Source organism: Wyeomyia smithii, chromosome 2, assembly GCF_029784165.1.
Source record: "Wyeomyia smithii strain HCP4-BCI-WySm-NY-G18 chromosome 2, ASM2978416v1, whole genome shotgun sequence".
Classification (NCBI taxonomy): Eukaryota; Metazoa; Arthropoda; class Insecta; order Diptera; family Culicidae; genus Wyeomyia; species Wyeomyia smithii.
Window position 1 is genome coordinate 229,514,682 of NC_073695.1, and position 25,991 is coordinate 229,540,672.

The window sequence follows — 25,991 nt, forward strand, 5'->3', positions numbered from 1 at the left end:
TGCTGGCAAAAAATCGACTGAGCTTTTTCTAGTTAATCCTATTTCCGCGAACGATTTTTTTTTAAAGTTGCAGAGAAAACAAACGGAACTGAAAGCACTAAAAAATATGGTTGGTAATATTGTGTTATGTGTATGTGGATTTTCAGGAGTGGTGTCTGGATTAAATTTCTTTACGGATATATCAAACTAAAGTTGAATTTCGCTTGTTGCACTAAACCCGCAGCCCTTCTCGTGAAAAACTCTCGGTCGTTGGGCTGAGATGTTTCTTGTTGTTAAGGCTACTACTGCAAATGTAGAAAAGTTTTAGGAAATTGTTTGTTGATTGACAAACCGCAAAGGTTGAAACCCATTCTTTAAGATTGATACTACTTGTACTAATTTTCCTCCTACTTTTTCTAGATTTTCTACATTGTTTCCCATGTTAACATAGATTCGTTTGATGCCATACAAGAGGTCAAAATCTAGAAAGGATTACGGAAAGTGCAACATAGGTCCAAATACAAAATTTGCTTGGCTTAAGCCACATATCACTAATTTCAAGCCAAAAGAGTGCTTAACAATAATATGTTCTCAAATACTTTCAAAAATAGGTATAATTCTACGTTGCATAATTACGCCAGAAAACTTATAGTGTTTCTCAAACAGTTGATTAAAATATTGTTTGCATACATTGAGTATAAATGTATATTAACTTAATAATTATTAAAATTCTCGGATAATCAATTGTTTTGATCACTTCATGAATTTATCTGAAAAATCGCAAAGTACGTACTTCGGTGAATTTAACCGAAGTTTTCGTAATAATTTGACAGTTGGAATTTCTGAGTGTTCAGGAAATTAAAATGAGTTTCGGCATTAATTAATGAGTATCCCGGCAAAATATTACCGAGAATCTCATTGAAGTTTGACAAGTTTTCAATTGTTGCTGTTACAGAATCGGTATTTTGATGTATGTATTACCGAGATTTTTACCGAGATCTCAGCTGTTGAAATATCGGTAATTTATCTTACCGTACGGTGATAATATCTAAGTGTGTACATTTTTTTTTTAAATAAATTCTATTTTATGCGTTAAAAATGCATCCACAAACCCCTCAAACGAAAACAAAGGTTGTCAGAAATGATGTTTGGCTTCGATTTAGTTGGGCGAGGAGTGGAAGCCCAACTAAAACGTAGCCCAACTAAAACGTAGCCCAACTAAACATAACCCAACGAGCGAAATTCGACTGTATGTACCCAAAAATAGAAAACACCTGTACCCCCTAACTGATTAATTTGTACAAGTGGCAACACTGAATCCACTAATGTTTTGATAAATTGAGAATCCGAGAGCACCGAGAGCTACACTCGACTCTCTTCGCGGATTTATGGGATTTATACACGCAATTTTTTTTCTCTTTCTTCCACCCGCGTTCGAAGGTATCTTCGAAGCTATAATATCGTGTATCTCGCAAAGCGAGATTCTCGCGTTTTTCGTTTTGATTCCGTCAGGCAAACTCTTGCGGAATCCGTGCGGTCAGTTCAAGTTAGTGCTCCGTTCGGTAAACTCGTTCAGTAGAGGGTTCCGCGTGTGCTTCTCTTTTCGAATTTTTTTCAACAGTGCTAACAATCACACTTCCAGCTCGGATGTGTGAGTGCGTGTGCGGTGCGCACTTGTTTGACAACAAGGCGTCCTTGTGACGGTGCACTGTGCTGTTCTGTCTGTGGTGCCTTCGTTTAGCCTGATCCCACCAACACTGGGCGGAGGGTGCGTGTGATGCAGGGTGGGTGGTGATGCTGTAACGGTGCTACCACCGCAGACTCCTTCCGAAAAAGGGAGCCGCTCGATTCCGGCCGCCACGGATTGACAGTTTTCGCGTTCGCTGTCGCTGTCGTTGCCGGCAGTATGCGGGTGTGCGCTTCGCCATAGTCCTGGCAGAAGAAAAAAGCTATAAAACATCGTTCAACACACTACTAGTGCACATGCGTGCCTACACCGAGCTCTTCTATTGTGCTCTTCTTCATATCGGTTTTATCGTCTGATGCAGTGCCTACTTGAATCGGTGTGCGTGTTTCTACAGCCAGTGAAGGATTCTTTCATCCTCCGGTTGTTTAGTCGTGTATCGGAGAAGATTGGAAATCCAATTAAAACAAAGTGAATTTCGAGATCGATCTGGGAAATGGATTCCCTCGAGCATAAAGTGTCGCCGGAATAGGCGTTCAATTGGGTAGAATTGTTTCACCGCGAGCGTATAGTTAATTATTAACGAAAATTTGGGTCTGGTCGACACCAATACTAACCTTAGCGTTTTGAAACAGAGAAAAAATAATCAATAACTCGCATGTTTTGGTCGAAATCTGCCACCCAACGCAAGAATCCCAACTGATGTTGGACAACAGCTGAAACAGTGATTTTTTTCTTACAGTGTACACATATTCTTATCGGCTGGTGAAAATCCCGGAAAAGGTGTGCTATCATCGTCGGTGACATTGTTGGGTCATTCAACGTCAGAGATTCGGAAGTCCGAAGTAAAGGAGAAAAAAAAGGTTATCACAGTGTGCCCCACTCTACACTTCTATATTGAGTAATCGAAGGCTGGGAAATTTGTCGAAGCTTTTCATGCAAACCACAGCCAAAATTGGCTGTCAATTATGTTACCGAAGAAGAAGTTAGTGCAATCAAAGTGAAAATGATTGTAATTGTTTCGTCCGGTTGCGTGCAGTGCAGTGAGTTCGAACAGATTGGAATCTGAATTGGGCATTTTTCGGTATGTGAGGAATGTATGTTCAAATAGAGAAAAAAAAGTTTACGATTTGTGAAAAAAAAAACCGGTTGCGGACCACATCCCAGAGACGTACCCTTTGACAGTTCCATATTGCTACATTCACGGTTGGATTATACGATGCAGAAGCAGTGATTACTGAAAGACTGACTGCTGTTTTGATCGTATGAAAAGCTGATTTCTTTTCTAATAAAGGTAAGTTAGTCCAAGTTATTGTCTTTTTTTAATTACATTTCTGTTTTCTATACTGGAATGCATTCTGTGAAATTGGAAATGAAACTGGTAAATGGTCCGTCAGATTTCAAACGATAATAACAGCATAACCACATGATGGATAACAATAACCAATATGTTGCTAGATAGATAAATTGTTTAACAGTTTTGTAATATGGTAGTTATCATTATAATTTCATTGCTCAGCGGAGAAAATTCACAAATTTACGCGAACAATGAATTAATCACATACGAGCATGGCTTAAACAAACGACAAACCACAACTACATGAAGAAAAACACCTTGAACATCGCGAAATTTGTAAATGTTAAAAATGATTTCAAATTTCAAAATGATCGCCATCAAAATGTTATTAAAACATAAAAATTCCTAATCATATACTAAGTGGGCTTAGACCTGGTTTAGTCATTCTTACAACCGTTTTAGGTCAATAATTCGTGCATATCTATTCTTGCCTTGAGATAGCAAAATATTGTCTTTGTTCGAAGAAATAACGGACCATTCAATTCTGCGTTCCGGGCGTTTAATTAGCGTCTAATTGGCGCTGAATTTTCGCATCTAAGATGAATTCTGCTGGCTTTGTTCTTCCAACACAACCTCTACGCTTCCGTCGTTGAAATAATCGCTAGATTTGACGCAATAAAACCCACAGCGATCGAATTAACTCCAGATAACACCACCAGAAAGAACAAATCTTAATGACATTTTTTTTATTGAACCGGTTGATTCAGGTTCAGTTGCACGGAAATTGAATTGAAATCAATGAGGCATCCGTGAACAGAATTATTTTACCGTCTGGAACATAAAGGTCATGGAGCATGTTGCTCTTTAGTAATGTCGAAGCGTAAAAAGTTGAGTGCCTGCTAAAATGGTATTTTTGTGTCTTCTTCAAATAACTCAAGAATTCCATAAATTCAGCGCTCGTTTATTTCGTTGATCGTTGAAGACACCATTATCATAGCATTAGAAGGCAGGAAACCAGTGAATATACGAGAACGATTCTAGACCCTGGAATAGCACACAGAAGCACTGCGCTGTTTGTTTATTTTCCTTTTGATTTAAAATCACATTTTCGTTCTACTCCTCGTCCTAGCAGCTCCAGATGAGCAAGGATTCGCTCGGAGGCAACGAAGCGAGAGACCGGTTGTAATTTGATTTAGTCTCAAACGGATATTACTCCAGACAAAAGCTCTATATGGAACAATTAGTTCACATTTTTCTAGTAAGACTATCCACAAACACTATTTGCAAACAGTGTAAAATAACACACACGAGACGACCGCATCGATGGTTGAGCTCACATAACAAACAGTAAATCTTTTCACTATTCGACAATGTTTGCACTAACAAATCGTTATCGCTAGAACTGTGGAGCACTCTACCAAACTATAGCAATGACCAGGCGGCCGTCTGGCGCCGAATACTCCAAAAGCGCATTCGAATTTGTTGCCGACCGCCGGAGGAAAGCGGAACTAACAGCGCCAAACGTCAAAAGGCGAGAATAAGAATGCATACGCGATTATATTTCAGTCAGCAGACGAGTCGGTAAACTCAATTTTTCGCTGTATCATTGCTTTTTCCTGCCAACCAACACCAGCCGGGCCCCGTCCGGGGGCGTGAGTCCGGTCCGGTTCGCTCATCGCCTTCATCGAAACCGTCCGGCTGTGGAGCATAGAAATGATAAAGCAACAATTTGCGTCCAGCCGATGCCGATCCAGTTGACCAGACTGGGAAGAGCGTAAGAAGAATCGAAAGGTGAGCTGAGGTGGGTCACGAAACCGCACTCTAGCTGGCTTTGGCCGAAATGAACTGAAGTCTAGAAGCTTAGCAACTCTCCGCTGTCGGTACCACTTCCAAGAATCAGCAGGATCTCCAGCAGATTGCACGGGTCAACACGCGGAAGGCAGATGCCAGTTTCGGGCTGCTGTTCATAATCTATTATTCATTCCATGTTTGTGTACCGAGTAATCGATGCGATCCCGTCCGGTTCGGTTTTCGTATTTGCTAGTCACGACCATTCCGATTTCGATAGTTGAGGTAATTATTGTTTCTCTTTTCGATAGCTCCATATTGCCTACTGGCGGCGGCGGCAAGTTCATATCGCCATTGCATCATCATCGTCAGCATCATTATCATCACTGCCTGCATGAACGAGCGTAGGATTTTTTGAGGAGGTGCGGTGTATTAATTTTTAGATCTTCAGAATAAGCTGTCGGAAGCATACAAATGGTTTCATTATGACACTGTACCGGTTGATTAGAAATTCAATTTTTTCGCGCCGTTTTATCATGAACGTTGGTTCCCCGTAACAACTGCCGAAGGTTATTTCAAAGTTCCTGATTGTTGTCTATTCATTGAATGTTACGAAATTGAAATTGGTAATTTCGTTTCAATTCTCTGTATTTTTTTCAATACTAGATTTATAAACTCTACATTGCTCTGACTGTAGTCTTTCGATATTCAATCATACATTTCCATTTATTTTGCTCTAGAAAACTTTCTAATTTATTATTTTATTATCTTTGGAATTATAGATGATTTAAATTACTATGCGCCACAGAATCAATTTTAAAAAGTGACCAAAAAATATCAAACATATCCAATACTTACCTTTAAAAAGTACAAATTTCCGATTAGCGTTATGCTAGTAAGGTCACATCAGAAACGTGTTATTTGCAGGAAATTTTGATTTTCGATTTGATTTTGAAAAACCAAGGCACGTCAAATAATGGTAGAAATTTATGGTAAATATTGCATAAGTAAAAGAACTTATAACGAATGGTTTTACCACCACACAAATGGTACTTTCGACGTCAAGGATAAGGAGGGTCCTGGTGCTATAAAGAAATTCGTGGACGAAGAATTGGAGGTGAAGCCATCACAGGAGTTCTCTAATGATGATAACTGATACATTTGAGCCAAACATTTAACGAAAAACGGCCACATTTCAAGAAAAGACAAGGCAAAGTGAATCGACACTCGACCACATATAACAGTGTGCTACAGCGATTTAGAACTTCTAAAATGACCTAGTGTAGGTTGTAGGCCTTGTTGAATGTCACATTAGCTCATACCAGAAATTTTCGAAACACCCTCAAAACTTGAATTTATGGTCAAAATGCCGTTTTTTGAACTTCAGTGCATATAATTTTTTTTAACTCGGTTATTTCTCAGCCGATTATCATTGTTTTAGCAGTTTCGGAAAGGGGAAATATAGAGTTTTCAAAATATATACAGGGGTGTACTAATTTCATCGAAACATGTTGCGGTATTTAAGTTTAAATCTATTTTTTTACCCTTTTCTTCACAATTTTTCAATTTAACTTGAAATTTGCCACTTATTATTCTAGGAAAAGTACTACAAACACACTAGCAGTTTGAAAGTATATTCAATAACAAATCAAACAGGAGTGGTTTAATGAAAATCGGTTGATGTTTGGCTGAGTTATATATTTTTTAAGTGAAACAGAATTTTTGGCATTTGTTGCAAAATTATTCAACGGTGCTACACATGAAAGGGGAATGCCAGAACTACAGGTGTGACCTAGTGAAGCTTGTAGTTCTAGTCGAGTGTTACTTGCGTCCATACTTTAAGTTATTTAAATACCCTTAAAATTTGAAGGTTTGGTCAAAATCCTGTTTTTTGACCTCAGCTCACATTATTATTTTTACTCAGTCACTGTTCAACCGGTTCTTTATATTTTGGCCGTTTTAGAGAGGTGAAAATTATGGCTTTCAAAACATATAGATACGGCAAATTTTAAGTTGAATTGAAAAATTCCGAGTTGAAAAAATTGTATGCGCTGAGGTCCAAAAGCGGCATTTTGACAATAACTAGTGTGAGCGAGTGTTACACTCAACAATGCCTACAACCTACACATGGTCACTTCAGAAGTTCTTGCACATCTCTTACATTTGTAGCACAGTGTAATCAATCTAGAAACGCTAGATAAAAAATTGGGTGCATTCATAGATAGCGTTAAAAACGAGCCGTTTTTCCGACACAGAATCCATATGCTGCCAGAAAGATGGATGGTGTTTAGCGATGGACAATATTTTTACAAATTATAGCCACAATTGTACACCTTATTACGTGGGAATTTATCTCCTCGGAATTAATTTGCGGAGAACCTTTCTTCCACTATAAACATTTTCTTAGTCGGGCGAGTTTATATCACGGTTTCTGGAGTTTCAGTTAACTTGTATGTAACGGAGGGAAGCTGGTTGTTCTGAGTATTAATTTTAAAAATAATTTTTATTTGTCCAGTCTAGCCTTGCAACTTTCAGAGATTATTTAGAACGGTCCTGAGAACCACATATCACAACTTAAAACGCATAAGCCTTGAAATATAGCTTCAACACCTATCATACGACTCAAAACGTGAATCCAGGAAAAACTTGGCGTTATCAGAGAATTGGATTGTTGAAATATAAAGAAATATTTTCCAAAGCTTCGTGACAATCAAGAGCATACATTATGTTGAACTATCGCGAACATTGTTTGTATCTGGAAAGGCCTGAAAAGTCAGTGAATTCTTTTGCTTGAAAATAGTTTTGCCCTAAGAATCTACTTTTGCGTTTCGTCAATGGTCAAATGTCAACCAACACTAACTCTTTTCTTCGTATCATGACACTGAAAAGTATATTCATATGGCCATTTCTAGCTCTTAACTCGGTAGTAATATGATTACAGTACACAATTTGATTGCTTAAAAGATGTTGAAAATGAGGAGCAAAATATGGATTCTATAGTACGAATAAAATGCTTTCTTGGCGTGTGTTTGATGAAATTTCATCACCAGATCACATGCAAATCCTCTTCGATTATTGTTCAGAATAAATCTTACAAGATACTTTAAAGAGACTCTCGATCGATATTGGTGTTCCTCAAGGGAGTAACATTTGTTCTGTATTATTCTTGTTATTCATAAATGATACTGAGAACCTGAGCCTTTGTCGCTCATCGAGACTTTTCGTAGATGACACGGCTTTGTTCCACCCTCGCACCAGTATTCACTCAATTCTCAATGATATTGAGACAGATCTGGTAACTCTTGAAGAATACTTTAATGAAAATCATTTTCCGTAAATTCAACCAAAATAAAATATATGATTTTCGACTCATCGTGTAAAAAAATTGCTCAAAACCCTAATTCATATAACCATATGAAGCATGTATAGAGCAAAGTTTCTTGAAATATGTGGGGGGCATGCTAATTAGCTATCGTAAAACAGAACATACACAAACTTGGGTCTAGAGCGCATTACGTACTACGGTCCATTAACCCTTAAATGCGCACGACGTTAAAAATCATCTAAAAACATAAAATCTTTGTTTAACAGGTTTACTGCTCTAAAACTAACCAATATGCGTAAAAAAATTAGAAGACTTATTTTTTAGTGTGGTAATATGTTATTTTTAAACAACACTGTAACTTTATCGCTGAATAAAGTCGATACAATTACTTTTGTTAACAGTAACTTTAAAATTGCCCTCTTGTTAGTATAATTACTGATAATTCAGACATTATCACTAACCACTAACCTTATTTTAAAATTTATTTTCAAAGACAGTCACCACCAGTCGGGAATCTCGTCATGTTTTTTTTTGTTTCCGAGATTTTGACAGCAAAAATAAAAACAAAACATTCAAATACAGTACAGTCAAACCTGTTTTTGTGCGAAGGATAGGGACTGCATAAAATAAATCGCATAAAAAAAATCATGCAGCTACAAAACAATATTTCCACAGCATTATTGAAAAAAAAAACTTTTTTTATGCGGTGGATAAGGACCACATAAAAAAATTCTAAGTTAAAAATAACTCGAAAGTTGTTGATTCTGATTTAGAATAACTATGAGAACAATTTTAAAATATCGGATTGATGAACGAAACTTTTTTAAACATACTAATCCTTTCAACCGCTTTCCTTCGTAGGCAAGCAATTCGTGACTTTTCCTTCGTAAAACTGGCTCAAATAGTCATTTTTGGACGCAACACCTCTGTAATGCGTTGGAATTGATTCCAAGAATCGGAAATGTTAAATGGCTGAAAATGTCGGAAGTGGTCCTTTTTCATATACCGCACAAAAAAAATAATCGCATAAAAAAAGTCGCACAAAATTAATTTCGCACAAAAAAGAGCCGCACAAAAACAGGTTTGACTGTAAATGTATAAATTTAAAGTATAAAACCGATTGTTCATCTTGACACACAGACGTTATCGCTAGTTTTTTTTATCGTGAATTCATTCGAAGGAACTAAGTTTTACTGGGATATCACATTGTTAATTTTGTACGGTTCTCCCCGTTAAGTGGGCGTCCACTACCACAGAGCACCTTGTAAGCTTTTTGATGTAGGGATCGGTTGAAGAAAATCCTTTAGAAAACTGTTTAGTGAAGTAAAACTAACACGTAATTGAGAACATATAAAAAATCGTTAACAATATACAACAAAGAAAATCAAAAATCTAGGAGGAACAGTTTTAAGCAAATATGTGAACGTACCGAAAATATATCCACTGCAGCCAGGACCAGTATTAAACTGGAGAACGGTCAACCTTAAATGCGATTTGGATTGAATCCCAGGAACTTACCTACTCCGTATTCAGTAATCGAAGTTAAAATTGGCAATAGACTTCCTCCAACTTTTCGAGACTCGGGTAATGTAAGGAATACAGCCAGTTTTTGTTCAAAAGAGCAAGAAACCCCTTATTCCAATCATTGCGGAGATTAGTTAAATGAGCCAAACCAGAGTTATTTTTATACCAAAGCCTTCTGGTAGACGAGTTCAACATTCATCTTTTTAGAAATCGCGAAATAACTAATTGATCATCATACAAAAACAGTTTAGAGAGCCAATCCGTCGAGTAAATTTCAGTTTGCTCTTAAGAATAATGGCACATGGTAATTCATTCAGGACAAGGAAATTTCTTTGGCAGCCTTTCTCAATATTGAAGGAGTATTTGATAGTGCATCTCACTACTCAATGAAAATAGCCATGAGAAGGCACAGCATAGACAGGAACACAATAAAGTGGACTTAAGTATATCTAGTTAGTCGAGAAATGCTCAGCTTAGGTGGGACACTAAAAAGAAAAACCGCTGAAGAATGTCCTCAAGGCGGAATTTTATCACCCTTGTTGTGGTAATGAGTTTTCGACGACCCTAATCAGACTTACTTACTTATGTGTTCCAAGCACCCGTAGTCGTACATAGGGCCGACTTGGAAGATTTCCATCCTGGGCGGTTGCTCGCCTTAGCCTTGAACTGAGCCCAGGTCATATTCTTATCGATTTCTTCGATTAACTTGTTGTGGTTGCGTCGCCACGAACCCCTAGGGCAGAGGCAGTTCTGCTGCGATGTCCTGCTGGACTCCGTTCCAGTCCAAAGCTTGCTTGCAGATTTCTTTTCTGCTCCTACGAAGTGTGCGGCCGATCCGACTCCACCTTCGTTCCCGAATTTTTGTTACTGTCGGCTTCTGATGGCACCGGTGATGGTACTCGGCATTTGATATCTAGTGTTGGAGCCACCAAACACGAATTAAATATCGCGGGCATCGGTTGACGAGAACCTGCAGGTTCTGGGTGTTCTTCACTGACATATATCGGGTCTCGACGTTCTTTGGCAGCACAGATTTCATATTTGAGTTGAAAAATTCGCAAAAGCAGCCCTAGCCTTCTTGATCCTTGCACCTTTACCATTCTGTGTTCCGCCGTCTGCCACTATCTGGCTGCCGAGATATTAGAAGCTTTCGATTTTCTCCACTAATTGTCCACGTTTACTTCCAACGATATGGTTTGCTGACGTTGATGTTGAGGCCAGTCGCCGAGGAGCGTATATCTAGATCGTCGAGCTTACTCTGCTTATCAGAGCGCCATTGTGCCTATAATGCAAAGTCATCAGCCAAATCGAAGTGGTTGAGGTGCTCAATTAAGATAGGCTGCCAGAGCAGCTCACGGTTTGGAACGCGGTCAATTGCACCCATCTCGTCGATGAGGAACAGTTGCGGTGATAATATACATCCTTGCCTCGCAGCAGCGACTACCTGAATAGGGTCGGACAAGGCGTTATACAGGACTCTGCATATGAGAGCTTCGTACTGCACTTCGATGAGGTTGATGATTTTATTTGGGATTGCTTTGCATCTTAAGGTAACCCATAAATTTTCGGGGTTAAGTAGGCAAATATAGGGACTCTTGGAACTCATTGACCAGCTCCAGGATAAAGCGGAGCTGCCTGCTACTGTCGGAGAATCGCGTCGATTTTCTTCTGTATCCGATCTATGATAACTTTGCACAGGACTTGAGCATGATATCTCTCCAATTGTCGCATAAGGCAAATCCCCCTTCTCGAAGACTTTAACTAAGTCTTGCTTTAGAATTAATTACGGAATACTCATGTGACTTTGTGCACTGCTTAATGAGTAAAGAGTAAATCTTCTAAGACCATTTCGTGATTTTCAAGGAATTGTGCAAAAAGCTCGTTGTTCTCGCTCATTTCTTCGAGACCATGACGTTTCATGACACGCTGATAGTCCGTGTTATCGGTGCCGATCTTCGCATTGAAGTCGTCAGTGTAAATCTTTGTGTCGCCTTTTGGAACCCTACCACGATGGCATTTAGTGCATTACAAAAGTTCTCCTTACCCTGTATCTCGGCAGCATCAGTTAGGAACAAGGTGATCTCAGAATTCGGTAAGGGTCTCTTAAATTCTGCACAAACAATTTCGAAATGAATTATTAACAGGCGCAGGACTCCATAAATTCTTTCCTATAGGACACTACCTAAAAATATTCCAGGCGGAAATATCTACGATAATAATTCGCCAAAATGCGTCTGAAAAAAAATTACCGACCGCGCGTATTTACTTTTTTGCGATAGTCATTGGATTTCTGGTCACTGGGGAATTGAAGCAAATGCGATTACGACAGTCGAAAAGATTCCTAGACAAATCGCGAGCCTTGCAAGAAAGACCTGAGGACATTTATTCTCAGGGCACTATTCGAGTAATGATTATTTCAAGAGGCTAGGCAAACGATACATGTATGTCACCTTTATGGTTTTGAAGGCAAAATCTTAAAACATCTACTTTGCAAATGTCGAGTATTAACACAATGCAGAATGCGTATCTTTCGTAAGAGACACGTAAAACCTGCTGATATTTGGAATGAAAGATGAGGTTGTAAACTTTATACAGGGCGGATTACCTAACTTTCTTTTGACAAAGATTTCTTTTGACAAAGAAAACCAAAGATTGACGAGAATATAAATGGAGTTGCCTATAATAGAATCTTTTAGGTACATATAAAACTCGTCGGCGTGCTTAACAATCTAATTTGAAATGTTGGCTTAATTTTCTGATTTTCTTTATGTTTACACCACGTTTATTTTATTTAGTTAATAGAGATGTTTTGATGAAATCCCTGAATGTATACTTAACATTACTTTCAGTATTATACAGGATTATAAATCATCGTTAGCTAATCGGAACTTGCTCATTGCTAGCTTTCTATAAATTGTATAAATTCCTGACAGATTTTACAATTTGTTACACTAGTTTTTAACTGTAAGCGCTGTTATAAATTTCATTAATATCCTTCCATCTCTAAGAGGAGTTGAACTCCAAACCAGCCTCCTCCCTTGTACACATCTATGCATCACTTCTATTCTGGTCAGTTTTGAAAGACTTTCTTCTCGCTTCCTAACAATCGGCATGCATCGCATCGCCTTATAGCGGTAATCGAAATTCTAACCGGTCCAGTTTTATTCTCAATGGATGGAATCGAACGACCGTGCGTGGCTGGAAGGCTTTCTTAGCACCACAGCAGCTAGGGTAAACTTCGAACGTCCAAATGGCATGGCACTTGGAGGAGAAAAGGAGTACAGTTATAAAACCTCTGTTTGTACGGTTTGGCGCATTGGTGCGGTGCGGTGCGATGGTGGATGCCGCAATGAAGAGATTGTGTTCGATCTGATCGCTTGCGTTCTGTCCGAATGATTCGACCGAATGGTGGCGGTGTGATGATAGTCTGACTGCACTCCTCGTCCGAGAATGACCGGAAATTGTGGTTTTTCGTCTTTAATTACAGCCCGCAGGGCAGAAAATGATTGAACAAAGCTCGCTCGGAAGTGGAGCTATGAAGCATTATCTGTTTGCAGTTCGGTTTACGACCGTTGATCGTTGATCTGACCGATCTGCGGCAAACGGGTATTCAGTTGATAAATTGATGGATAGAGCTTGGCAGAAAAGTTGACTAACGAAATATTTCCGCACTGGTAACATCAAATAAATAGAAAGGAGAGAGAATAACCGCAAGCGTTAGCCTCATTCTTGACGTAAAACCCATCGAAGTCGATGATTGCACAAACTGTCCCAAACCACACTGAAGCACCCGAGAGTGGAGCAGCGGTGAAACCACCGAGAAGGAAGGCAAAACTGTTGCTTGTTTATGCAAATCACGGTAGTCGGGTGCCAAGAAGCTTCGTAGGCAGCAGGAGCATGTGGGACCGGTTCTCCACATACATTTCTTCGCTTTGCCCGTGACAGTATAGCAAAGAAGCCTTGACGATCGCCCCGGCAGAACGTGGGAGGCGGAACGCGATCGAATTGGCCGCTTTTTTTTCTGTATTGTGGAACGGAAGATGACGTGCAACCATTGTGTGACCGCGCGAGTGGACAGAAAGCTGATCCCATTGTTTGCTCTCTTGAGGCCAACGGTCCTTGGCTTTTTGGTGAGCTTCGCTGATCTACTCGCAGTTATTTGGATTGCGGTTAAAAAAGCATCCGGCAAGTCATTCAATGCCGCACTGCCTTGTTGGTTTGGGAGGGGCTGCACTGAGCCAGAATCTGAAATGACTCGTATTTTTTGGAACCAAACTATAATCGAAGCATTGCAAAACTTTTTTAGCTTCAACGGATGAACCAAAAAAAATATTTCTCATTTACAAACTAGTGATTATTTATTGTCAACCGAAGTTCGAAACCCCCATTAGCAGCGGCAGCGTGTCGATTAGCTGAGCTAAGGTTAAATAAATCGCACCGTGGGCTCTTCAAACCGACCGCTGGCAGGTTGGGATTTCCCATGTCCGAGAGCCGTATTGCAACAAGACGAAGCGGACCTGCAACTTTATGAGCCGTCGTCATCATCGCTGCCGTCGTCTATCTGCCATTTGCTAACAAGAACAGGCCCAATAATCGTATCACCATAAAGCCCATTCACGACTGCACGAATCAAGTGTGTACCGGTGCCGGAGCTCAGCTTGCCGCCGGCGGTTATGTTACATAATAGCAGCAGCTCTGCTGTAGTGGTACAGCACAGGTAAACAGCCGGATCGAAAGATAAAATCAGCAACATTTTGGTTTTGACATCGAAAAAAAGTCTCGAACTTCGCTTTTCGAAATATGTTGTGCGAATCGGTTACTTATTGATGTGTTGTGAGTGTTTTACAATGGGGAGTACGTGCGTTGAATGTTTATTTTCTTACCTCGCCTGTGTAAATAGTGAAATTATTTGACAGACGCAATGATTATGATTATCTGCAATGCAGAATTTCTATACAGAAGGTTTGATGGGACAGGTTTCTCGCCATCTGTTTTTGTATTCTTGTTGTTAAAACTGCTTAAAGTGCTTGCCTTAATGGTCTAAAATAAAATGACACTAAACTTCTCATCTCTCACAGATCATAGTAATTTTAACTAAAGGCAATCTGCCCACTACTCGCATCAGTGCGATATCAACAAATCGTTCCCTCAGTTGTGGAATACATAAAAATAAAAATTTTAACCCAAAAAACAAATCTTCAGAGTCAGCTCTTTTTCATTTTTGTTCTGGTTTCAAACAGTTTTCTCACAATTCTGAGATCAGTTTAGGATGATTCTGTTATTTGACATTTTTCTCTTTTTCCGTTTTTGGCCTCGAGAAACATTTTTCGTTTTTCTTTTCTTTCTTCCTTCATTAACTCTGTTTGGCCTTCAGAAGCATATTTTCGTTATTTGAGTTCATGTAGAGATATTTTTGTTGTTGGTTATTTGACCCCGATTTCCCAATTCTGGGTTCAATTTCAATATTTTTCGTCCTCTAAACCTCAAAAAGGGGCATTTATGATTTTTTTTATTTTTTTTCAATTCATATTTTTTTTGTCTCTTTTGGTCATTTAAAAAAATAAAAAAAAACTTTTCTTTGCTTCGTTTAGGAATATATTTTAGCAATTTTCCGGCATTAAAACGTTTTAATCGCTATTCTGAAGTTATTTGAGATCAATTTATTTTTCACCCTGCCTCATTTTCCAAAGTGATGAGTTCAGTTTACGATCATTGGCTGAAATTAAATTTCATACAGAAAGACAAATTGTAACTAAATGAAAGAGGTCAGTCGGTTTCAGGATACATTATTTTCAATTTACAAGTAAAAATCTGGATAGAGCATAACCTCAATGAGAGAAATGCCTAAAGGGCGATAAAGCAAAGAATCCAAGCTGAAATAATGAAAAAATTCAAGATAAAAGGTGAAAATCATAAAAGATAAAAAAAAGTGGATAAAAAAATCTCAAAATAGAGCTGATTCAGTAATAAAATGAAACTGAAACGATGTAAAAAGGCATAGAAATGAGCATTAGGTCGAAGAAGGTTGAAAGCAAATTTCTGAAAAATGAAACGCTGGATATATAAGAAATTGGTAGGGTCAAGATTCTGTGGAGGAAAAATAAAAGAGGTAAATAAATTAACGAAGGCGACAAGGAAACAAAATTTGTTTTAAAATCAGTGATGGAAACGAAACGAATATGATGCAATCATCGTTTAATCTCCACATGTACACATCATGAAGTGTACAGACCGCGACTAAACTTGAATCCTCTCAACACATAATGAAATGATGATATGGCGCGTAGGTTTCTAGGAGAAAATCAACACATGACTAGACTACATCTGCTCTGAGAAGCGATTCGCTCGTTGCGTTTGTCTCTCTATATGCCAGTCGTTAGGGGAACAAAGAATAGCAGCAGAAGAGTATCATGTCGCCTGAGCAGCAGCAGAGGTGTGATACGGTGAGAGGGAAAGTGTGGGGGAAGGGACTACTTCGGCAGCGGTTGACATGAGCGAGAGTAGGAGAGCATACATTGCATTTTCTTCCTTTTTCTGACAAAAAGTCATATTCATGGGTAAGAACATAACAAGATCTGATAGCTCTGTGTAACAGAGACGAATAACTTCATATACCGAGTTGTGCACATTGAAAACCATATGTTGTGGTGTACACTAACGACAAGCAATATATCGTAAAGAGGAAAGCAAAGAGAGTGAACCAACGCCGATACTTTGTTATTCGCATACTGACAACGATGTCAACGCATCTTAGGCCTGCTTTATATGTATTCAAAATCGCTACAGGTGATTTTTTTCCATCGCTGCTTAAAATAATGAAAAAAACAAAACAGTGAAACATTAAATTTGCAAAAAACTCGATAAGATAAACACAACTCGATAAGATAAAAACAAAGAAAAAAGCAAATGTTGATGCCAGAATGAAAAAAGCACACATAAGAAATATTTCTCTTAGAGAAAACCGGAAGCGCAAACAACAACAACAGAAAACGTGAAATAGCAGAACTTCTTTAGGCTCAAACTGAAAAACTATCATATTAAAATAAATAAATTCATTATTAGGCCGAAAAGGCTTTTTAGGTTGCGAAGAGATAAAACATAAAAATGCAAAAACCGTTAAGGGGTTATATCTACCAAATTTTTTTTTCTTGTCATTTTTTTTATTGACTTAAATCATGCTAAAACTATCCTAGAATCAAAATCTACATCACCCAAGTACTGATCTAAACTCAAAATTCGTTTAAATCAATTTTTACCGAACAACTTTTATGCTCCAAAATAACATTTTTCGTTTATTTTGACAATGCTCGTTTTTTTTTAATTTCGAGGCTTTGTAAACTAGTAGAAGTTACCTATGATCGATATCGTGTTTCAAATTCGTAGTATAGAGGCCGCTGCATCAAATTTCAACCGTTACAGCGTCTCTACAGGACGTGTTTACTCACAAATTCCATTTGTTTAGTCGATCAGCCGTTCTCGTTGTGTACGTTCTTTGTTTGAGTTTTTTGTTACTTTTTAACTGTGAGTTATACTCAAAAGTACTTAAATATGAGTGACAAGTTTGAGTTCTGCGTGGGATCGGACGTCAACCACGTTGAAGTCACTGAGCGTCGCATGTTTGATACCGCGAAAGAGGGTAGGCGCAGCCTTAGATCAGATAAAAAAAGGGAGAAGAGGAAGATAAAGCCCAGAAAGGACAACTTTACGGCTTTACTGTTGCGATTCTTTAGATTTATAGCAATTTGAAACTTTAAACGCGTTTTTCTCAAAACCATGTTTTCAAAATCGGCGAGCAGTAGAACTAAAAAAGTTTACATCCGATTGACTTGAAATTTTAACTGTAGCTTCTTCATTAGATTATGTAGTGAAGTACACACGATTGATTAACAACAACTAAAGTTATAAACAATCAATCATCAAATATATAATGTTTTCTATGTTCGAAACTCAAAATTGCCGTGCACATGTGCGAGCGACCACTTTTCAATGGATATCTACAGATTTCATGCATTTCTAAGCGATTTGCTATCTAACAAACAAAATTTCGATTCCGAAAACTTTAAGAGCTACTCTTGTGCATTTTTTCATTAGTCAGAAAAGTGAGACTTTCACTACTGTAAGTAAAGCCTTACCAGAAGTCCGACACTTCGTGGACGCCGGATACCTCCGTTTCGACATCTTAGCACTACTTGATCTTAGCACTGACACTGACATGATCTTAGCACTACTGGACAAGAACCAAAGCATCGAAAGAAAATCCAGTTCCGAGCGGCCGACGACCCTGAGCGATAAGAAGCTCCAAAGGGTGCTAAAGAGGAAGACCGAGGGAAAAGTGGCTACATCGCTGCATGCGCTTGCTAAGACGGTTGGTGCCACCGGCCAAACTGTGAAAATTGCCTGCCGAACATGGATGGCAACGACTGGCAGGGCGCTTCGTATTTTATTTCCTTCACAAAAAAGTGAGCTCCGAAGAAATTTTTTCGGCTAGAGTGTGGTCTTTTGAACAAAAATCCTGCAAACTGGAATTCACGAAAGAATTTTAATGAAACGAAGAAGAAATGTAGTTCTTTGAAGGTGATAAACGGTCCAGCGGAACGAGCACTCGGGACAGCAAGAGACTGCAATGGTTTTGGTCAGAACCTTCAGAATCCCTTTTTTTTCTCAAAAATCGAACTTGTGTACTACCTACAGTATTTTTCAATGTTGCTGCCATAGTAAACTGTGTTTCTGACCCCCTAAGCGTTCATTTGATGGGTGAGTCCCCAGGTTTTCAGACATCCTGCAGTTTTGAGCTAGTCTAGTGCAGCTTCATGTGAAAAGGGAAAACCGGGCGAGGGCATGAAAGATACCCTGATGGGTAGTAGAATGAAGTGAGTAGTAGTTCAAGTATTTTTTATAAGAAAAATTCTTAAAAGAAATATGGATCGAGATCTTGTTGGTGACCTAGAAGTCAAGCCATTCGCAGGGCGATCTATGAAAACTATAAAAATTTTTGATTCCAAAAATGCAAGTTCCTCGTACAAAGCTAGAGAACCTTAAGTCAACATTTGACCATTTTGTTTCATTTTGCACATTGGGCAGAAAGACAATTTTTGGTAGAAAGACAACTTTGTTTTATTTTGCACGTTTGCGGGAATGTTCACTGGGGAGGTGTTTGTATGAGACAACCTTAAGTGCACAGTCAATATCCAAACTCACTCGACACCACTGCCAAAAAAGTTATATTTATGAAAAAGTACTAGTGTATGTGCAGGGTTGTTACAGTCGGCGCAGATTTCGCGTTTTTTGCGGATTTTGCGTTTTTTGCGGATTTGGCGCGTTTTTACTACTCTATGGCGCGGATTTTGCGGAAAGCCTTGCAACCTTGCGTTCAGTTACCTAAAAATCAGGATATCGACTGATGGGCTGGCAACACCCTTTCAGAGTTCTATGAAATATGGTGGGTGTGTAGTAGGGTGCCAATCACTTTCATTTGAAAAAAGTAATCAAAAAATTTAGGAAAAAAAACCTATACAAAATGTTTACCTGCCCGAAAAACACCTTGTGTGAAATTTCAGGTCAGTTGGATTCAAAATGGGGTGGCGCAAAACGAAGTTAGACCTTGAGAAATCCGAAAAATCATGAAAATCATGATTATTTTCAGATAATACCAGATCTCGACGTTTCATGCATTTATAAGCTATCTGACACCAAAAATTTTTCGAAAACCGAAATTTCATGCAGCCAACCCCTCCGATTTTTCACCAGGTGTTTTTTACAGGCAGGTGAAAATTTTGTATATGGTTTCTTAAAACTACCATTTTGGTTGGCATCCTATTTTTTAACACTATTTTTTAAAAATTATCTAGACTTACATTCAAAGAGGACTGAAGTTTTTTGTAAATCGATATATCTGAATAAGAAGAAAGAAAGTTGTCAAAAAATGACTTTGAGAAAAATGTCTTCATTTTCATTTAAAAATATTGAGAAAAATAAATGATTGAGATACTACAAAAACAAAATTTTATCGTAACCGTTATGTGCTCGACAATAAAACATCCTTACGGCCCCCAATATGGTCCTTCCCGAAAAGATTTCACTGGTGCTTCACTAATAACATAACTCTTTGGATGTTATGTGGTGGTCCTGAATAGATTCAAAATGGCAACTGTGGCCTATGAATGTCATCCCGGCTCCGAAAATACTCATATTGGGTGGTATTTGGCCATTTTTGGCTGATTTTCATGAACCGGAAGTTGCCACCTTGGATTTCAAAACGACGCTTAGGGTCGATTTCAGGTCATCCTGATTTCGGAAATACCCATAACCGTATATATTACTTGATAACAAGTTATGAAATCACATGTGTCTCATTGACGTCAGTAATGACAAGAATTAGAGAAAAGTTGTCAAGGGCTGGCGTATAGAAAACCGTCTGAAATTCATTGATTATTCATTGAAACTCTTCTGAACATTTCCACATGGTCACTAGACTGGGACACGGTTATATGGGAAAAAAGAGATGGTGTTTTTTTCTCGCTCCTATGCACTTTTCGTTTTCCTTATGGGTCCTATAACAACTGTGTAACTTTTCAGATCGATCGATGAAACGCCCGATTTTTAAAGCTTCCATACGATTTTATATGGGAAAACCACTTTTTCAAAACTTTTTTTATAGAGATGTCCAGTTGGCTCTTAAAAATATATAAATACATGATAATTATAGGAAATTTTCCTTGGAAAAACTCTTCTGAAGACCGCAAGGCGCTACATTGCTTGTGAAATAAGATATTCACCCCAGACTGATAGAATATCTGGCGAAGGGCTCACCATTGAATTTTACTAGCAATACTGCTGCAGCATGCTGCTGTTCCAAATTCAACCATGTGATGTGAAATGATATCGCTTAACCCATTATAAGGCCGTAAAAACTACGCAAGGAATCTACAAAAACATCAATAAAACGTATTCCTTACAGAAGGAACAACACAAATGTACCTTTGTTAAAAAATCAACTATTGAATCAATTGAAAAAATTGGTGCCACTACCCGTTAACCCCAAAAACGATGGAAGCATTTGTTTTGCATCTGCATTGTAAACTTGATTTTTTGTATTCATAAAAAATGAAAAATTATAGTTATTAGAATGTAACAGTAGGACTTCATTTATTTTGCATGGAAAAGATCAAAGTAACGGGTTTTTCGAGTGGTATCCAGGAAAAAATTTTAGGAAAAAAATTTAAATTTGTCGTCCAATATGTATTTTAACGACAAAACTGCATAGTCTAACACAGTAGGTCCTGAATAGAAAGTTCCTGGTGGGTAACTTACCAATTTGTTGGATTTTCTCCAAATTAAAAATGAATTTCCTGAAGACGGTCTAGAATCGCGGTTTGTTGACATAAAAATGATCCCAAAATCAATATTGTACACTTCTAGCAGTCCTAGAAAAAAACTGAAGTGTTCTAAGACACTTGTAGAAGTCTTTGGTTAAGTCAAATTTGAAAACAATATTCTAAGTGCAGCGAAAAAAATAAATTTTGTTGGTGGCAATATAGTTGCCACTGCCTTATAAAGGGTTAAGTATATCTTGGAGGCTTCCTCGAAGATACTATGAGCAAAAATCACGCTTTGAAAATTAATTCCACGCGAAATTATTTCTCATACTTAAGCAAGTTTGCAATAGCAGCATGCTGTAGCAGTGTTGCTGGAAAATTTCAATGGTGAGCCGTCCGTTTTTCCCAGAAAAATTTCTTACTAATATCATGTATTGATATTTTTTTACTAGCCAACATGACATCTCTAGAGAATAAGTATTGAAAAATTGGATTTTCCCATACAAAATCGTATGGAAACTTAAAAAATCGGGCGCAAATCGGGCGTTTCACCGATCGATCTAAAAAGTTACACAGTTGTTATGGGACCCATAAGGAACACGAAAAGTGCATGAGAGCTAACATTTATTTTTTGTCCCACCCTAATGGTCACTCTTAAGAAAAAAAAGTTTTTGTAACAAAAACTTCTCTATTTGAAAATCTCAAATTTGTTCAAAATGCAAATATCCAATATTCTTGATGTTATATTTTTTCTTAATTTCAAACTGTTTGTTTAGGTACAATAGTAAACAAAGCTACCAAAGCAAAGCAAAGCCTTGGTGCTACAATCCGATTCGGAACTTGATTTTCTGTTTATTATACACAGACTTTGCAGCCGACTGTTAAGTGTACAGGACAATTGCGGGGCTAGCGTTACGATCCTACTGATACTAACAGTCTTTCCCGTGCTGAGACTCGAGCCTACAACAACTGGCTTGGTAGGCCATCACCGTACCTTGAGACGCCTACTTAGCAGTTGCATCAAATCGTCGTTTGAAGCTTTGTTTACACAAATCTTTACGTACATTAATAATCAGGGTGGCCACTCTACCGGGAAAAGCGGGAAAAAGACGGGAATTTCAAATCACCGGAAAAAAGACGGGAAAAGCGGGAAATTTGGCTTCACATCAGGAAAATCATCCTCCTGCATGTCTTCTACTAATGTTGCCAATGAACGAGTTGTATCAAACTAATTCCTAGGTTTGGAAAATATATACATTGGATTAAAATAGAAAACTATTTATTTTCTAATTATTATTCTTTTTTTTACAAATTATAACGATTTAAAATTGATGTCATTGAAAAACTATTTTGGCAATACAATTTTTTGATATACCTTAGAATTTTCAAGACGATTTCGTAAGGATGTGTTGTATACTGTTTTAAAAAAGGAGCTTAAATGTATCGAATTCTTGAAAAACTGTCAAGCTTTCGTTTGAAATGTATTAGAATTGCTTTTTATGCAGCTAGGTTTGGTTTTCCACGTCTTTTTTTAATGCGAATTTCGGAATTTCCGTGGTTTATCATGCGGATTTCCAGGAAAAGTCGCGTTTTACACCGATTGTTTCAAATATTATTTTTTTCAAATTGCTGATTCAGAGTGTTGGTTGAATTTATTTTACGGATTTTAAAGAATTTCTCAAACGTTTAATTGGTCCCAAGATCGAAACTTTTCAAAAAAAAAAAAAAAAGTTTCAAGATGACAGATCTCAACGTTTTATGAATTTCCAACACATTTACCATAAAAAAATAATTTTAACAGTTCCATGTGAATTTTTTTAATGGTCACTTTAAGGCTTTTCTTCCCGATCGATGTTCGCTTGAGAACAAATTTTGCATGAGAAGACAAAACTTCTAAGCTATAATTTAAAACGATCGATGTTTAATTTTTTTCCATACATTCCATTGGCATTCAAGAGCAGGTTGACAAAGAGTAAAAGCAGAAGGAAAATTGTCAACGATTTTTAGATGAAAAGGGCGCAGGTTTCTATGAAGGTACTCGCTAAAGTCAATAAACAGTTAAAGGAGGAAAAATTTTTGAAGGAGAAATATTTTTCATAGTTTCAATAACACTGTTCTCGCAAGGAAATGGTCCGACAATATACGGGTTAAAGTGTTTATCCATCACTTTCCAAATCTCGTCAATCAATTCTCACTTTTTAGGTCTAACTTATGTCTCACAGGAATTTCACTCGTCATAATTATACTCTTTTCAACGAGAGAAAAAATCAGTGCTGTTTATAAGAATTTCCAAACAACATTGGTTAGTATCATTCCTAAACATGGCCGCAGTAAGTCAACTGTCCTGCGTTTGAAGCTAAATACAAACAAGTTATACATATCAGCATGACATTTTAAAGATGGTATTAATTTTACCATGTTGAATCATAAGTTTTTATTAGTTTTTTTTTCGACGCGGATTTAGTTTTCAAGGCGCGGATCCAAAAACCCGTGGCGCGGATTTTGCGGATTCAAAATTAAGGTGTCTGTAACAACCCTGTATGTGTCCAAATGCACAATGGAATGTTAAATTAAACTGCTCTTTCAAACAAACATGCTGCACCAGCGGTGTTTCTGATGTCTGTGTTAGGAAAATAACTCTTTAGCTCAAAGAAAAGCGTCCAAAACATGCTGTTAAGATTGCATGAACATCTGTGTATGAGCAAGCAGAAAGACGTGAGCTGACAAAAAAATATCCACAGAACGAAGACATCATCCTGTGGGAAATTTTTACTTAAATGCGATGCCATTTGGTTGGCCTTGCTGGCCAATGAATGTATGTTTGACGTCATTTAGTTCCTTTTTTATGTCTGTGTTAGGAAAATAACTCTTCAGTACAAGCGAAATTATAGTATGTTTGACGTCATTTAGTTCCCTTTATGTCTGTGTTAGGAAAATAACTCTTCAGTACAACCAAAATTATCGAAACCTACTACAGTCATACCTCGATATAAGGCAATCTCGATATAACGTAACTTTTACCTCAATATAACGTAACTTTTTTAAATATTTCAAAATTAATGTTAATGTTTTTAGTAAGTTTTCAAACCAATAAGTACCGTAAAATGGAAGTAAAATTGACTTTTTTTTGCAATGTTTTGTGACTGGTTATGCTTGTCTACGAAAATTGTCTTTAAGGGGCATAACACAGGTTTATATGAACTGCTAGGTGAAGGGAAATAGGTTTTTGCGCACCTTTGAGTAACCATTAAGAATTTAGCATCAATAAAAAAAAAATTTTTTTTTCGATATAACGTAACGATAAAAAAGTTATATCAAGGTATGACTGTACTTGAACTTAAAAAATCCACATAACGAAAAGCTTATACAGTTTCTCCACAATAATGGGTGAGTCAACGTGAAGCCCGAATGTTACAAAACGGATATATAATCGAAGAAATGCTCAACCTGATTTTTACCATGTAATAAGAACATGGTGGTGATAACTATCATATTCTAAAAATCTTGTATAGGTACTTTACTATCTCTATCTGAGAACATATCAATTATTGAATTCGCGGCAGTTGTATAAGAGCTATTTTAAAATTTCATTGCGCCAACCCAAAACCTTGCATGTCCTTTTCAATTTTTACAGAATATACCGCACTATAGTGAAGAAAGACGTAATCCTACGCAAAACAGTATAAGATAAGAAAAGTAAAAGAATAAGATTTTTAGCTCTATATTATTTTTTTGTAATAGATGTTTTGTAATGGAATCATTATTTACTAATATTAATTCGGAATTTATATTGTGTGTTCACAAAAGGTGACATATCAACACTATGAGCAGATGAGCAACATCTTAACCCTCAAATTAATTTTTGGACGGACTTCGAAAAAATCACTATGAAGCTTTATAAACATTTTTTAAGTCCTTTTTGAAGCTTTTAGAGGGTCAACTGAAGACCGTCTAAAGGCGGCGCTGGGCACTAGAGGGGTAATTACACGAAAGCACAGGATTATTGGAAAATGCCACTCACCGAAAAGTTCGTAACGTAAAATTTGTACCCTATAAAGCTGCGGAATGCGCAACTGTTGGCTCTTGTTCAAGTACGATCGTAAAAATTCCCTATCCGCGAATTGTTTTTGTATTACCATCTTAGCGTGGTCGTGATAGCGTCATAAATCTCTGCTGCTTAAATGCAATTTCCATTTTAAATATGCATGGAATTCAACGCTTTACTAATGTTTGCACAAATCTCAACGCAACTGTGTGTCCGTGTGACAAGAAATACACATGAAAATTCCGACTTCGTTATGTGCTTCAATTTGATAGCGGGCGGCATAAATAATTCAATCTGAAATTCGACTCCAGCTGGCATCAATCAGCATCACTAGGCAAAGACCCATTTAAATGAGAAATTTGCTCGCTTTATTCCACAGATCTTGCGCCCCGAAGCAGCCTAATGAAACCTTACATGCAATCATTTAGCTGATAATCACCACCAGTTGAAGCTTTGGCGTCGAGATCCGTGGGACACGTGTGCGCGGCTGCGGCTACATAATCCGCTCTGTGCACAGGTAAATCGTATGTCCACACACAGGGGAAACCTTCGGTTAATTTCATCAGCTTGCGAGCACGGTTTGCCTCGACCGCCACAAGCCAAAAAATTGCACAGAAATCTGCACAGGTCTGCAAGCATGCAGTTTGTCGAAAAGCCATAAAGAGTAGGTTCTACAGCCGTTTCTCGGATGGCTTGACTTCGGTTGGGCCGGCGGGAGCTACGGCAGGCGGTCAGTGGAAAACCTGTTTCTGAACTACGATGGATTCGAACACAGCCAGAGCAGCCAAGCGCACACGGAGCCGCGAAATCGAGCGTCAAGAAAAAGAGATTTCAGCCCCCGGGCGTCAAGAGCCGTGCATACCAAACTGCGCGAGAAGTGGACGGCCTGACGACCGGTCAGTCCGTTACCGACAGATTCCGAGCCCGCGCAGGCGACGAAGCGAGAGGGAGCGGATCAATTCCGGACCAAATATGGCCAGCTGACTGATGAAGATTGTAGCCGGTCCGAAATGGCTGTCGTCGTCGTGCTGGTT

General features: G+C 38.1%; 1 protein-coding gene across 6 annotated transcripts in view; it reads left to right on the forward strand.

Annotated features, from left to right (window-relative positions):
* Positions 1 to 1,505: 1,505 nt before the first annotated feature.
* LOC129723869 (SH3 and multiple ankyrin repeat domains protein 1) overlaps positions 1,506 to 25,991 on the forward strand; it is a 298,799-nt gene continuing 274,313 nt past the window's right edge. For 5 of the 6 annotated variants that reach the window (XM_055678331.1, XM_055678335.1, XM_055678336.1 and 2 more), the window contains exon 1: positions 1,506 to 2,957. The gene's annotated coding sequence lies outside the window, so the exon portion shown is untranslated. The remainder of the gene's footprint in view (positions 2,958 to 25,991) is intronic. The other variant, XM_055678333.1, reaches the window with a different exon arrangement.